The sequence below is a fragment of the Balaenoptera musculus genome, chromosome X, assembly GCF_009873245.2.
Source record: "Balaenoptera musculus isolate JJ_BM4_2016_0621 chromosome X, mBalMus1.pri.v3, whole genome shotgun sequence".
Taxonomy (NCBI): Eukaryota; Metazoa; Chordata; class Mammalia; order Artiodactyla; family Balaenopteridae; genus Balaenoptera; species Balaenoptera musculus.
In genome coordinates this window covers 64,484,246-64,497,226 of record NC_045806.1, presented here as the reverse complement: position 1 = coordinate 64,497,226, position 12,981 = coordinate 64,484,246, and positions in this window count along the sequence as shown.

The following is a 12,981-nucleotide window of genomic DNA, read 5'->3' as shown; positions in this document are numbered from 1 at the left end:
ACAACTAGTTTTTAAACAAGGGAACCTCTATAAAAATATGTGCTGATCTTTTAGCAGGAACTTTACAGGCTATAACGGACTGGCATGATATAATCAAAGTGCTGAAAGAAAAAAAAAAAACAACTTAAGACCAAAGATACTCTACCTGGCAAGGTCATAATTCAGAATTGAAGGAGAGATAGAGTTTTCCATACAAGAAAAGCTAAAGAAGTTCATCCACTAAACTAGCTTTACAAGAAATATTAAAGGGACATCTTTAAATAGAATGGAAAAGGCCATAATTAGAAACAAGAACATTATAAAAAAAAAAAAACCTTACTGGTAAAAACAAACATATAGTGAGGGTAGTAGATCAATTCTTATAAAGATAGTGTAAATGTTAACAAAAGTAGTAAAATTATTTATGTCTAAAATAATGAGTTAAATCATACACAAAATAAAAGGATGCAAAATATTACACCAAAACATAAAATTTTGATGGGGGGGTAAAAGAAGTAGTGTTTTTAGAATGGAATTAAACTTAAGAGATCATGAATTTAAAATACAACAAACTAGTGAATATAACAAAAAAGCTGACTCATAGAGATAGAGAACAAACTACTGGTTACCAGTGTGGAGGGGGCAGAGGGGCAATATAGGGGTGGGAGAGTGGGAGGTACAAACTGTTGGGTGTAAGATAGGCTCAAAGATGTATTGTGCAACATGGGGAATATAGCCAATATTTTGTAATAACTGTAAATGGAAAGTAACCTGTAAAAATTGTATAAATTTTTTTAAAAAATAAAATAATTATATATATATATATATATATATATATATACACACACACACACACACACACACCTGGAATATTCTCCAGGATAAATAACATGTTAGGCCACAAAACAAGTGTCAATAAATATAAGAAGATTGAAATCATACCAAGAATTTTTATGACCACAAGAGTATGAAACTAGAGATTAATTACAAGAAGAAAACTGAAAAAAAAACACAAAAACTTGGAGACTAAACAACATACTTCTAAATAACCAATAGGTTAACAAAGAAATTAAAGAGAAAATCAAAATATACCTTGAGACAAATAAAAATGGGAAGACAGTGTTCCAAAATCTATGGGACAGAGCAAAAACAGTTCTAAGAGGGAAGTTTACAGTGATAAAGGCCTATCTCCAGAAATAAGAAAAATGTCAAATAAATAATCTAGCTTTACACCTAAAGGAACAAGCAAAAAGAACAAACAAATCACAAAGTTAGTAGAAGGAAGGAAAGAAAGATCAGAGTGGAAATAAAATAAAGAATAAAGACAATTTTAAAAGATCAATCAATAAAACTGAGAGATGGTTCTCAGAAAAGATTAAAAAAAAATGATAAATCTTATGTCACACTTATAAGGAAAAAATAGAAACGGCCCAAATAAAATCAGAAATAAAATGGGAGAAGTTACAACTGACATCAAGGAGATACAAAGGATCATAAGAGATTACTATGAACAATTATATGCTAACAAATTGGCATCTAGGAAAAAATGGATAAATTCCTAGAAAAATACAATTATCCAAGACTGAATCAAGGAAAAATAGAGTATCTGTGCAGCATGAACACTAGAATGAAATAGAATGAGTAATCAAAAACCTCCCAACAAAAAAAATCCAGGACAGAATGGCTCCTAACAAACATTTAAATAGTTAATACATATGCTTCTCAAAAAATTCCAAAAAATTGAAGAGGGAGCAATGCTTCCAAACTCATTCTACTAGGCGAGCATTATTTGATACCAAACACACACAAAAAATACAGGCCAATATTGCTGAGGAACACAGATGCAAAAATCCTTTAAAAAAATAGCAAAATGTATTCAACAGTAAAACTTAAACAATAAAACTCACCATGATCAAGTGAGATTTATTCTAGGGATGCAAGGATGATTCAATATCTGCAAATAAATCAACGTGCCATACCGCATTAAAAAAGAACAAAGGATAAACAATTTATATCTCCTCAAAAGATTCAGAAAAATAATTTGAAAAAATTCAACATCCATTTATGATGAAAACTTTCAAAATAAAGGCCATATATGGCAAAGTCATAGCTAACAGCATTTTAAACAGTAAAGAGTTGAAATCATTTTTTCTAACATCAAGAACAAGACAAGGATGCCTACTCTCACCACTTTTATTCAACATAGTAATGGAAGTGCTAGCCACAGCAGACAAGAGAAAAAGAAAAACGTCGTGTTAATTAGAAAGAAAGAAGTGAGACTGTAACTGTTTGCATATGACATGATACTATATATAGACAACCTTAAAGACTCCATCAAAAAAATATTAGAACTAATAAATGAATTCAGTGAAGTTGCAGGATACAAAGACAATATACAGAAATTTGTTGTGTTTATATACACTAAAATGATCTAGGAGAAGAGATATTAAAAAAACAATTCCATTTACAATTGCATCAAAAAGAATAAAATATCTAGGAATAAATTTAACCAAGGAGGTGAAAGACCTGTACTCCAAAAACTATAATGTTGATAAGAGAAATTGAAGGCAACACAAAAAGATAGAAAGATACACTGTGTTCATGGATTGGAAGACTTATTATTGTTAAATTTTCCATACTATCCTAAGCAATCTTCAGATACAGTGCAATCCCTATCAAAATAATAATGACGTTTTTCACAGAATTGGAACAAATAACTTTAAAATTTTAATGGAACTAGAAGGGTCCCCAAATGGCCAAAAAAATCTTAATAAAGAAGAAAAAAATGGAGGAATTATGCTTGCTGATTTAAAACTATACTACTAAGCTATAGCAATAAAATCTGCATGGTACTGGCACAAAAACAAACTCATAGATCAACGGAACAGAATTGAAAGCCTACAAATAGATGTGACCTTATAAGGTCAACTAATTCATGACAAAGGAGCCAGGAATATATGCTGAGATAAAGACAGTATTTTAATAAATAGTGTTGGTAAAACTAGACAGCTACATGCAAAACAATCAAACTGGACCATTTAAGCCATATATAAAAATAAACTCAAAATGGATTAAAGACTTAAATTTAAGATCTGAAACCGTAAACTCCTAGAATAAATCATAGGGAGATGTTCTTTACATTGGTCTTTGCAGTTTTTCTTTTCTTTTCTTTTCTATTTTGTTTTTAATCTGTCTCCACAGGCAATGGAAACAAAACAAAACAAAAAATAAACAAATGGAACTACATCAAACTAAAAAGTTTTCCACACTGAAGGAAACCATCAGCAAAATGAAAAAGTAGCCTACTGAACAGGAGAAAATACTTGCGAATGATATATCTGATAAAGGGTTAATAACCAAATATATAAAAACAACTCGTACGACTCAATATCTATAAAACAATCTATGAGATTAAAAATGGGCAGAGAAACTGAATAGACATTTTACTAAGGAAGACATGCAGATGGCTAATGGATGCATGTGAAGATGATCCAGAGCACTAATCATCAGGGAAATGTTAATAAAATCCACAATGAGATAACACCTCACACCTGTCAGAAAGAGTATAATAAAAAAGACAACAAAAACAAGTGTTGGCCAGGAAGTGGAGATGAGAGAACCCTAGTACACTGTTGATGTTAATGTGAATTTTTGCAGCCACTTTTGAAAACAGATTGGAGGTTCCTCAGAAAATTAATAATAGAATTATCATACAATCCACCACTTCCCAGCTGGGTATTTATTCAATGAAAACAAAACACTAGTTCAAAAACATAGATTGGGTGGGGGGGACCATCAAGATGGAGAAGGAGTAAGACATGGAGATCACCTTCCTCTCCACAAACACATCAAAAATACATCTACAGGTGGAACAACTCCTACAGAACACCTACTGAACACTGGCAGAAGACCTCAGACTTCCCAAAAGGCAAGAAACTCCCCATGTACCTGGGTAGGGCAAAAGAAAAAAGAAAAAAAAACAGAGACAAAATAGGGATGAGACCTGCACCTCTGGGAGGGAGCTGTGAAAGAAGAAAAGTTTCCACATGCTAGGAAGACCCTTCACTGGTGGAGATGGGGGTAGGGGGGGTGGAGGGGGAAGCTTCAGAGCCTGGAAGAGACCACAGCAACAGGGGTGCAGAGGGCAAAGCAGAGAGATTCCCACACAGAGGATTGCTGCTGACAAGCACTCACCAGCCTGAGGGGATTGTCTGCTCACCCACTGGGGCAGGTGGCAGCTGGGAGTTGAGGCTCAGACATCAGAGGTCATCCCAGGGAGAGGACTGGGGTTGGCTGTGTGGACACAGCCTGAAGGGGGATAGTGCATCACAGCTAGCCAGGAGGGAGTCCGGGAAAAACTCTAGACCTGCCTAAGAGCTGTCTACCCGCAGAAGGAAAAGCACCACCTAAACGAACTCCAGAGAAAGGCGTGAGCCGTGGCTATCAGCTCAAACCCCAGAGACGGGCATTAAACTCTAAGGCTTCTGCCACTGCCACCAAGAATCCTGTGTGCAAGTGCAGGTCACTATCCACCCCCCCCTGGGGCGTCTGTGCAGCCTGCCACTGCCAGGGTCCTGTGATCCAGGGACAACTTCTCTGGAAGAACACATGGTGCGCCTCAGGCTGCTGCAACATCACGCGGGCCACTGCCACAGCAGGAAAATTAAGAAAATGGTAATTGGAACATACATATCAATAATTATCTTAAATGTAAATGGATTAAATGCTCTAACCAAAAGACATAGACTGGCTGAATGGATACAAAAACATGGCCCACATATATGCTGTCTACAAGAGACCCACTTCAGACGTAGGGACACATACAGACTGAAAGTGAGGGGTTGAAAAAAGATATTCCATGCAAATGGAAATCAAAAGAAAGCTGGAGTAGCAATTCTCATATCAGACAAAATAGACTTAAAATTAAAGACTATTACAAGAGACAAAGAAGAACACTACATAATGATCAAGGGATCAATCTAAGAAGAAGATATAACAATTATAAATATTTATGCACCAAACATAGGAACACCTCAATACATTAAGCAAATGCTAACAGCCATAAAAAGGGAAAAGGACAGTAACACACTAATAGTAGGAGGCTATAACTCCCCACTTTCACCAATGGACAGATCATCCTAAATGAAAATAAATTAGGAAACACAAGCTTTAAATGATGCATTAAACAAGATGGACTTAATTGATATTTATAGGACATTCCAACCAAAAACAACAGAATACACTTTCTTCCAAAGGGCTTATGGAACATTCTCCAGGATAGATTATCTTGGGTCACAAATCAAGCCTTGGTAAGTTTAAGAAAATTGAAATCATATCAAGTATCTTTCTGACCACAATGCTATGAGACTAGATATCAATTACCTGAAAAAAAAAACTGTAAAAACTACAAACTGATTGAGGCTAAACAATACACTACTAAATAACCAAGAGATCACTGAAGAAATGAAAGAAGAAATTTAAAAAAAACCTAGACACAAATGACAATGAAAACAAGATGACCTAAAACCTATAGGATGCAGCAAAAGCAGTTCTAAGAGGGAAGATTATAGTAATACAATCCTACCTCAAGAAACAAGAAAAATCTCAAATAAACTACCTAAATTTACACCTAAAGCAATTAGAGAAAGAAGAACAACATCGACAACAAAAAATGCAATATTAGCAGAAGGAAAGAAATTATATATATCAGATCACAAATAAATGAAAAATAAGTGAAGGAAACAATAGCAAAGATCCATAAAAGTAAAATCTCGTTCTTTTAAAAGTTAAATAGAACTGATTAAACATTAGCCAGACTCATCAAGAAGGAAAGGGAGAAGACTCAAATCAATAGAATTAGAAATGAAAAAGGAGAAATAACAACTGACACTGCTGGAATAAAAAGGATCATGAGATTACTCCAAGCAAATATATGCCAGTAAAATGGACAACATGGAAGAAATGGACAAATTGTTACAACAGCACAGCCTTTGAGAATGAACCAGGAAGAAATAGAAAATATAAACAGAACAGTCACAAGCACTGAAATTGAGACTGTGATTAAAAATCTTCCAACAAACAAAAGCCCAGGACTGGATGGTTTCACAGGCAAATTCTATCACGCATTTAGAGAAGAGTTAACACCTAACACCAAAGTCTTCCAAAATATAGCAGAGGGAGGAACACTCCCAAACTCATTCTATGAGGCCACAATCACCATGATACCAAAACCAGACAAATATGTTTAAAAAAAAAAGAAATCAACAGGCCAAACTCACTGATGAACATAGATGCAAAAATCCTCAACAAAATACTAGCAAACAGAATCCAACAGCACATTAAAAGGATCATACACCATGATCAAGTGGGGTTTATCCCAGGAATGCAAGGATTCTTCAATATACACAAAACAATCAATGTGATACACCATTTTAACAAACTGAAGGATAAAAACCATATGATAATCTCAATAGATGCAGAAAAAGCTTCTGACACAATTCAACACCCATTTATGATAAAAACTCTCCAGAAAGTAAGCATAGACGGAACCGACCTCAACATAATAAAGACCATATCTGACAAACCCACAGCCAAGATCGTCCTCTATGTTGAAAAACTAAACTCATTTCCTCTAAGATCAGGAACAACAAAAGGTTGCCCACTCCAACCATTCTTATTCAACATAGTTTGGAACTTTTAGCCACAGCAATCAGAGTAGAAAAAGAAATAAAAGAAATCCAAATTGTAAAAGAAGAAATAAAACTGTCACTATTTGCAGATGACATGATACTATAAATAGAAAATCCTAAAGCTGCTACAAGAAAATACTAGAGCTAATCAATGAATATAGTAAAGGAGCAGGGTACAAAATTAATGCACAGAAATCTCTTGCATTCCTATACACTAATGATGAAAAACCTGAAAGAGAAACTAAGGAATCACTCCCATTTACCATTGCAACAAAAAGAATAAATTACCTCGGAATAAACCTACCTAAGGGGCCAATAGACCTGTATGCAGAAAACTATAAGACACGGATAGAAGAACTTAAAGATGATACAAACAGATGGAGAGATATACCACGTTCTTGGACTGGAAGAATCAACATTGTGAAAATGACTATACTAACCAAAGTAATCTACAGATTCAATGCAATCCCTATCAAACTGCAAATGGCCTTTGTCACAGAACTAGAATAAAAAATTTCACAATTTTTATGGAAACACAAAAGGCCCTGTATAGACAAAGCAATCTTGAGAAAGAAAAGCAGAGGTGGAGGAATCAGGCTTGCTGATTTCAGACTATACTACAAAGCTACAGTAATCAAGACAGTATGGTACTGGCACAGAAACAGAATTATAGATGAATGGAACAGGATAGGAAGCCCAGGGGTAAACCCAGACACAAATGGTCTACTTATTTTTATAAAGGAGGCAATAATATACAGTGGAGAAAAGACAACCTCTTCAATAAGTGGTGCTGGAAAACTGGACCGCTATATGTTAAAGAATGAAGTTAGAACACTTCTTAATACTGTATACAAAAAATTAACTCAAAATGGATTAAAGACCTAAACGTACAGCCAGAGACTATAAAACTATTAGAGGAAAACATAGGCAGTACACTCTATGACATAAATCAAAGCAAGATCATTTTTGACCCACCTCCCAGAGAAATGGAAATTAAAACAAAAATTAACAAATGGGAACTAATGAAACTTAAAAGCTTTTGCACAGCAAAGGAAACCAAAAACAAGATGAAAAGACAACCCTCAGAACTGGAGAAAATATTTGCAAATGAAGCAACTGACAAAGGATTAATCTGCAAAATATACAAACAGCTCATGCAGCTCAATATCAAAAAAACAAACAGCCCAATCCAGAAATGGGCAGAAGACCTAAACAGACATTTCTCCAAAGAAGATATACAGATTGCCAGCAAACACTTGAAAGGATGCTCAACATCATTAATTAATAAAGAAATGCAAATCAAAGCTACAATGAGGTATCACCTCACACTGGTCAGAATGGGCATGATCAAAAAATTTACAAACAATAAATGCTGGAGAGGGTGTAGAGAAAATGGAACCCTCTTGCACTGTTGATGGGAATGTAAAATGATACAGCCACTTTGGAGAACAGTTTGGAGGTTCCTTAAAAAACTAACCTAGAGCTACCATATGACCCAGCAATCCCACTACTGGGCATATACCCTGAGAAAACCATAATTCAAAAAGTGTTATATACCACAATGTTCATTGCAGCACTGTTTACAACAGCCAGGACATGGAAGCAACCTAAATGCCCACCAAGATATGAATGGATAAAGAAGATGTTATACATATATGCAATGGAATATTACTCAGCCATAAAAATAAACGAAATTGAGTTATTTGTAGTGAGGTGGATGGACGTAGGGTCTGCCATACAGAATGAAGTAAGTCAGAAAGAGAAAAAACAAATACCGTATGCTAACACACATATATGGAATCTAAGAAAAACAAAACCGGTTCTGATGAACCTAGGGCAGGACAGGAAAAAAGACACAGATGTAGAGAATGGACTTGAGGATATGGGGAGGGGGAAGGGTAAGCTGGAACGAAATGAGTGAGTAGCATTGACATATATACACTACCAAATATAAAATAGATAGCTAGTGCGAAGCAGCTGCATAGCACAGGAAGATGAGTTCAGTGCTTTGTGACCACCTAGATGGTTGGGATAGGGAGGGTAGGAGGGAGACACAAGAGAGAGGGGATACGGGGATATATGTATACATATAGCTGATTCACATTTTTATACAGCAGAAACTAACACACCATTGTAAAGCAATTATACTCCAATAAAGATGTTAAACAATAGAAACATAAATATCCGTGAATAGATGAATGGATTAAAAATGAAATATTACACAGCCAAAAAAAGAAATCAAATCTTGCCATGTGCAATGACATGGATGGAGCTAGAAGGTATTATGCTCAATGAAACGTCAGGCAACAAAAAAAAAAAAGAAAGAAAACTACAATGTGATTTCACTCATATATGGAATCTAAAGAAACAAAACAAATGAACAAACAAAATAATACAGAAACACTCACAGTTACAGAGAAGAATCTTGTGGTAGCCAGATGGGAGCAGAACAGGGGAATGAGTCAAATATGTGAGGGAGTTTAAGAGGTACAAATGGTGCATCAGTGAGTTTGCATGATGATCTTTAATTACCTGGGAAACTCACTTATGTCTAACATATAACATGAGCATGAAGCTTCATAAAAATATATTAATCTTATTCAGGATATCTGCTGAACACATATAAATTGGCAGAACTAGAGAAAAGACACTAACATTGTGCTTTATCTTGCCAGATGGATATTAACTAAACTTATTCTGGTAATCAATTTGTAACAAATACATATATAAAATCATTATGTTTTGTCACCCTAAACTTAGACAATATTATATGTCAATTATATCTCAATAAAACTGGAGTAAAATAAATCATTTTAACATTTTTAAGTTAACAAGTAAGTAATGTATCATTCCAAAATTCAAAAAAAAAAAAGGAAGAAAATATATATCAGAGGCAATTTTTAACAGAGAGGAAAATCTTCCTGCTACAGAAAATTTTCCAACATATATAAAAGTAGAGACTGGTGTTATGAATGCTTATATATCCACATTCCAGCTTCAACTCTCAACATCTCATAGAAAACCTTGTTTCACCTCTATCCCTAATCATTCCTGCCATACCCATTATTTATAAGCAAATACCAGGCATCTTTAAAAAAAATTTTATTGGAGTATGGTTGCTTTACAATATTGTGTTAGTTTCTACTGTACAGCAAAGTGAATCAGCTATATGTATACATAGATTTCCTCTTTTGTATATTTCCTTCACATTTAGGTCACCACAGAGCACTGAGTAGAGTTCCCTGTGCTACACAGTAGGTTCTCATTAGTTATTTATTTTATACATAGTATCAAGTGTGTATATACGACAATCCCAATCTCCCAATTCATCCCACCCCTCCCTTTCCCCCTTGTTGTCAATAAGTTTGTTCTCTACATCTTTGTCTCTATTTCTGCTTTGTAAATAAGATCGTCTATACCAATTTTTTTCAGATTCACATATATGTGTTAATATACGATATTTGTTTTTCTCTTTCTGACTTACTTCACTTTGTATGACAGTCTCAAGGTCCATCCATGTCTCTACAAATGACCCAATTTCATTCCATTTTATGGTTGAGTAATATTCCATTGTATATATGTACCACATCTTCTTTATCCAGTCTTCTGTTTCCATGCCCTGGCTATTGTAAATAGTGCTGCAATGAACATTGTGGTGCATGTGTTGTTTTGAATAATGGTTTTCTCAGGGTATATGCCCAGTAGTGGTATTGCTGGGTGACATGACAGTTCTATATTTAGCTTTTTAAGGAACCATAGAAGAAAAAGAAATAAAAGGAACCTAAATTGGCAAAGAAGAAGTACAATTGTCACTGTTTGCTGATGATGTGATACTATACATAGACAATCCTAAAGATGACATCAGAAAACTACTAGAGCTAACCAATGAATTTAATAAAGTCACAGGATAAAACATTAATACACAGAAATCTCTTAAATTCCTATACACTAACAGTGAAAGATCAGAAAGAGAAATTAAGGAAACAGTCCCATTTACCATTGCAATAAAAAGAAGAAAATACCTAGGAATAAACCTAGCTAAGGAGGCAAAAGACCTGTATTCAGAAAACTGTAAGATACTGATGAAAGAAATCAAAGATGACAGAAACAGATGGAGAGATATACCATGTTCCTGGATTGGAAAAATCAATACTGTGAAAATGAATTGACTACTCAAAGCAATCTACAGATTCAGTGCAATCCCTATCAAATTACCAATGGCATTTTTCACAGAACTAGAGCAAAAAGTTTTACAATTTGTATGGGAACACAAAAGACCTCGAATAACAAAAGCAATCTTGAAAAAACAAAAAAACGGAGCTGCAGGTATCAGGCTCCCTGACTTTAGACTATAATACAGGGCTACAGTTATCAAGACAGTATGGTACTGGCCCCAAAACAGAAATATAGATCAATGGAACAGGATAGAAAGCCCAGAGATAAACCCTCACACCTATGGTCACCTAATCTATTACAAAGGAGACCAGAATATACAATGGAGCAAAGACAGCCTCTTCAATAAGTGGTGCTGGGAAAACGGGACAGCTACATGTAAATAACTGAAATTAGAACACTCCCTAACACCAGACACACAAATAAACTCAAAATGGACTAAAGACCTAAATGTACGGTCAGACACTGTAAAACTCTTAGAGGAAAACATAGGCAGAACACTCTTTGACATAAATCACAGCAAGATCTTTTTTGACCCACCTCCTAGAGTAATGAGAAAAGAAACAAAAATTAAACAAATGGGTCCTAATTAAACTTAAAAACTTTTGCACAGCAAAGGAAACCATAAACAAGATGAAAAGACAGCTGTCAGAATGGGAGAAAATATTTATAAATGAAGCAACTGCCAGAGGATTAATCTCCAAAATATACAAACAGTTCATGCAGCTCAATATAAAAAAAACAAACAAACAAACAAAAAATGGGCAGAGGACCTAAATAGACCTTTCTCCAAAAAGACATGCAGAAGGGCAACAAACACATGAAAAGATGCTCAACATCACTAATTATTAGAGAAATGCAAATCAAAACTACAATGAGGTATCACCTCACAGTGGTCCAAATGGCCATCATCACAAAATCTACAAACAATAAATGCAGGAGAGGGTGTGTAGGAAAGGGAACACTCATGCACTGTTGGTTGGAATGTAAGTTGATACAGCCACTGTGGAGAACAAATACCAGGCATCTTATCATTTCATCTGTCAATATTTCAGAAGGTGTCTCTGAAAGATAAGGACACTTTTAAAAATAAATCATAGTCACAATACAAGTATCACTCTTTAATTATGTAATAATCATTGCTTAATTGTATCACACATCCACTCAGGGTTCATATTTTCTCAATTGCTTTGTAATTTATGTATTTGATTGACATGCATCTTTTGCCCTAAAACAAACTGAAATCTAGTTATTTCTCCAGTAAAAATAGGTTTATTTAGGATCAAAAAGAATTGCAATTCAGGGTCTGTAACTATGGCAAGCCATGTGCAAGTCTCCCCACAACAAGGACAGAACTGTTCTGAAGAGGTGAAAAGAAAGTTGGGAATACTATAGTCAACAAAGTGTCCATTGGAGGAATTGAGAATTCAAAGTATAGTGACTTTTCATTGGCTGAATTGTGACAGTTTCTCATTGCTGTGTTCTTACCAGAAAAGAAGAGGATGTCTTTCCTGTTGGGATCTGCTATTGCCATAGGACATGAAAGTTTCCCCTTCTGGTCCCCTGACTATTTTAACTGAGGTTTCTGTTCATTAATTTTTTACATTTCCCCCTTTTGGTCAAGATTTTTCTCCAAAGGCATTGCTGATCAAGAGTCAGGTTTTCTAGTTTCAGCAGCTTTTTGTTCCTCAATATCAGGAGGTATTTTTCCTGGGTGTAATGTCTTATGTCTGAAGAAAAGTGCACAGATTGGAAGCCTACTGAGTTCTCCAAGTAGGGGCAGGAGGGAAAACTCTCAGGCACTTTATATCTAAAGTTCATTTATTATCAAGATATTGGACATCAGATAACATCTGAAGTGTTACGGCATCATCCAACAAGCTTGGTCCAGATATTTTGGGAAAGCTGTCTCATCAGATGTCATCTGCTCCGATTCCTGACAATTTTTACTTTCAGGTCACCAGATAATATGCAGGTCCAGTCAGGGTTTGGTGCATTTTTTAGGTAGGTCATATTAACACAAGAGTATATTCCCTGGAAATTTGTGGCACAGGTTCTGTTAGCAATACCTGATAGGGGCCTTTTCAGCAAGGTTGAAGAGATTATTTCTGAAGGTGTTTTTTCCAATAGAAAAAATCTC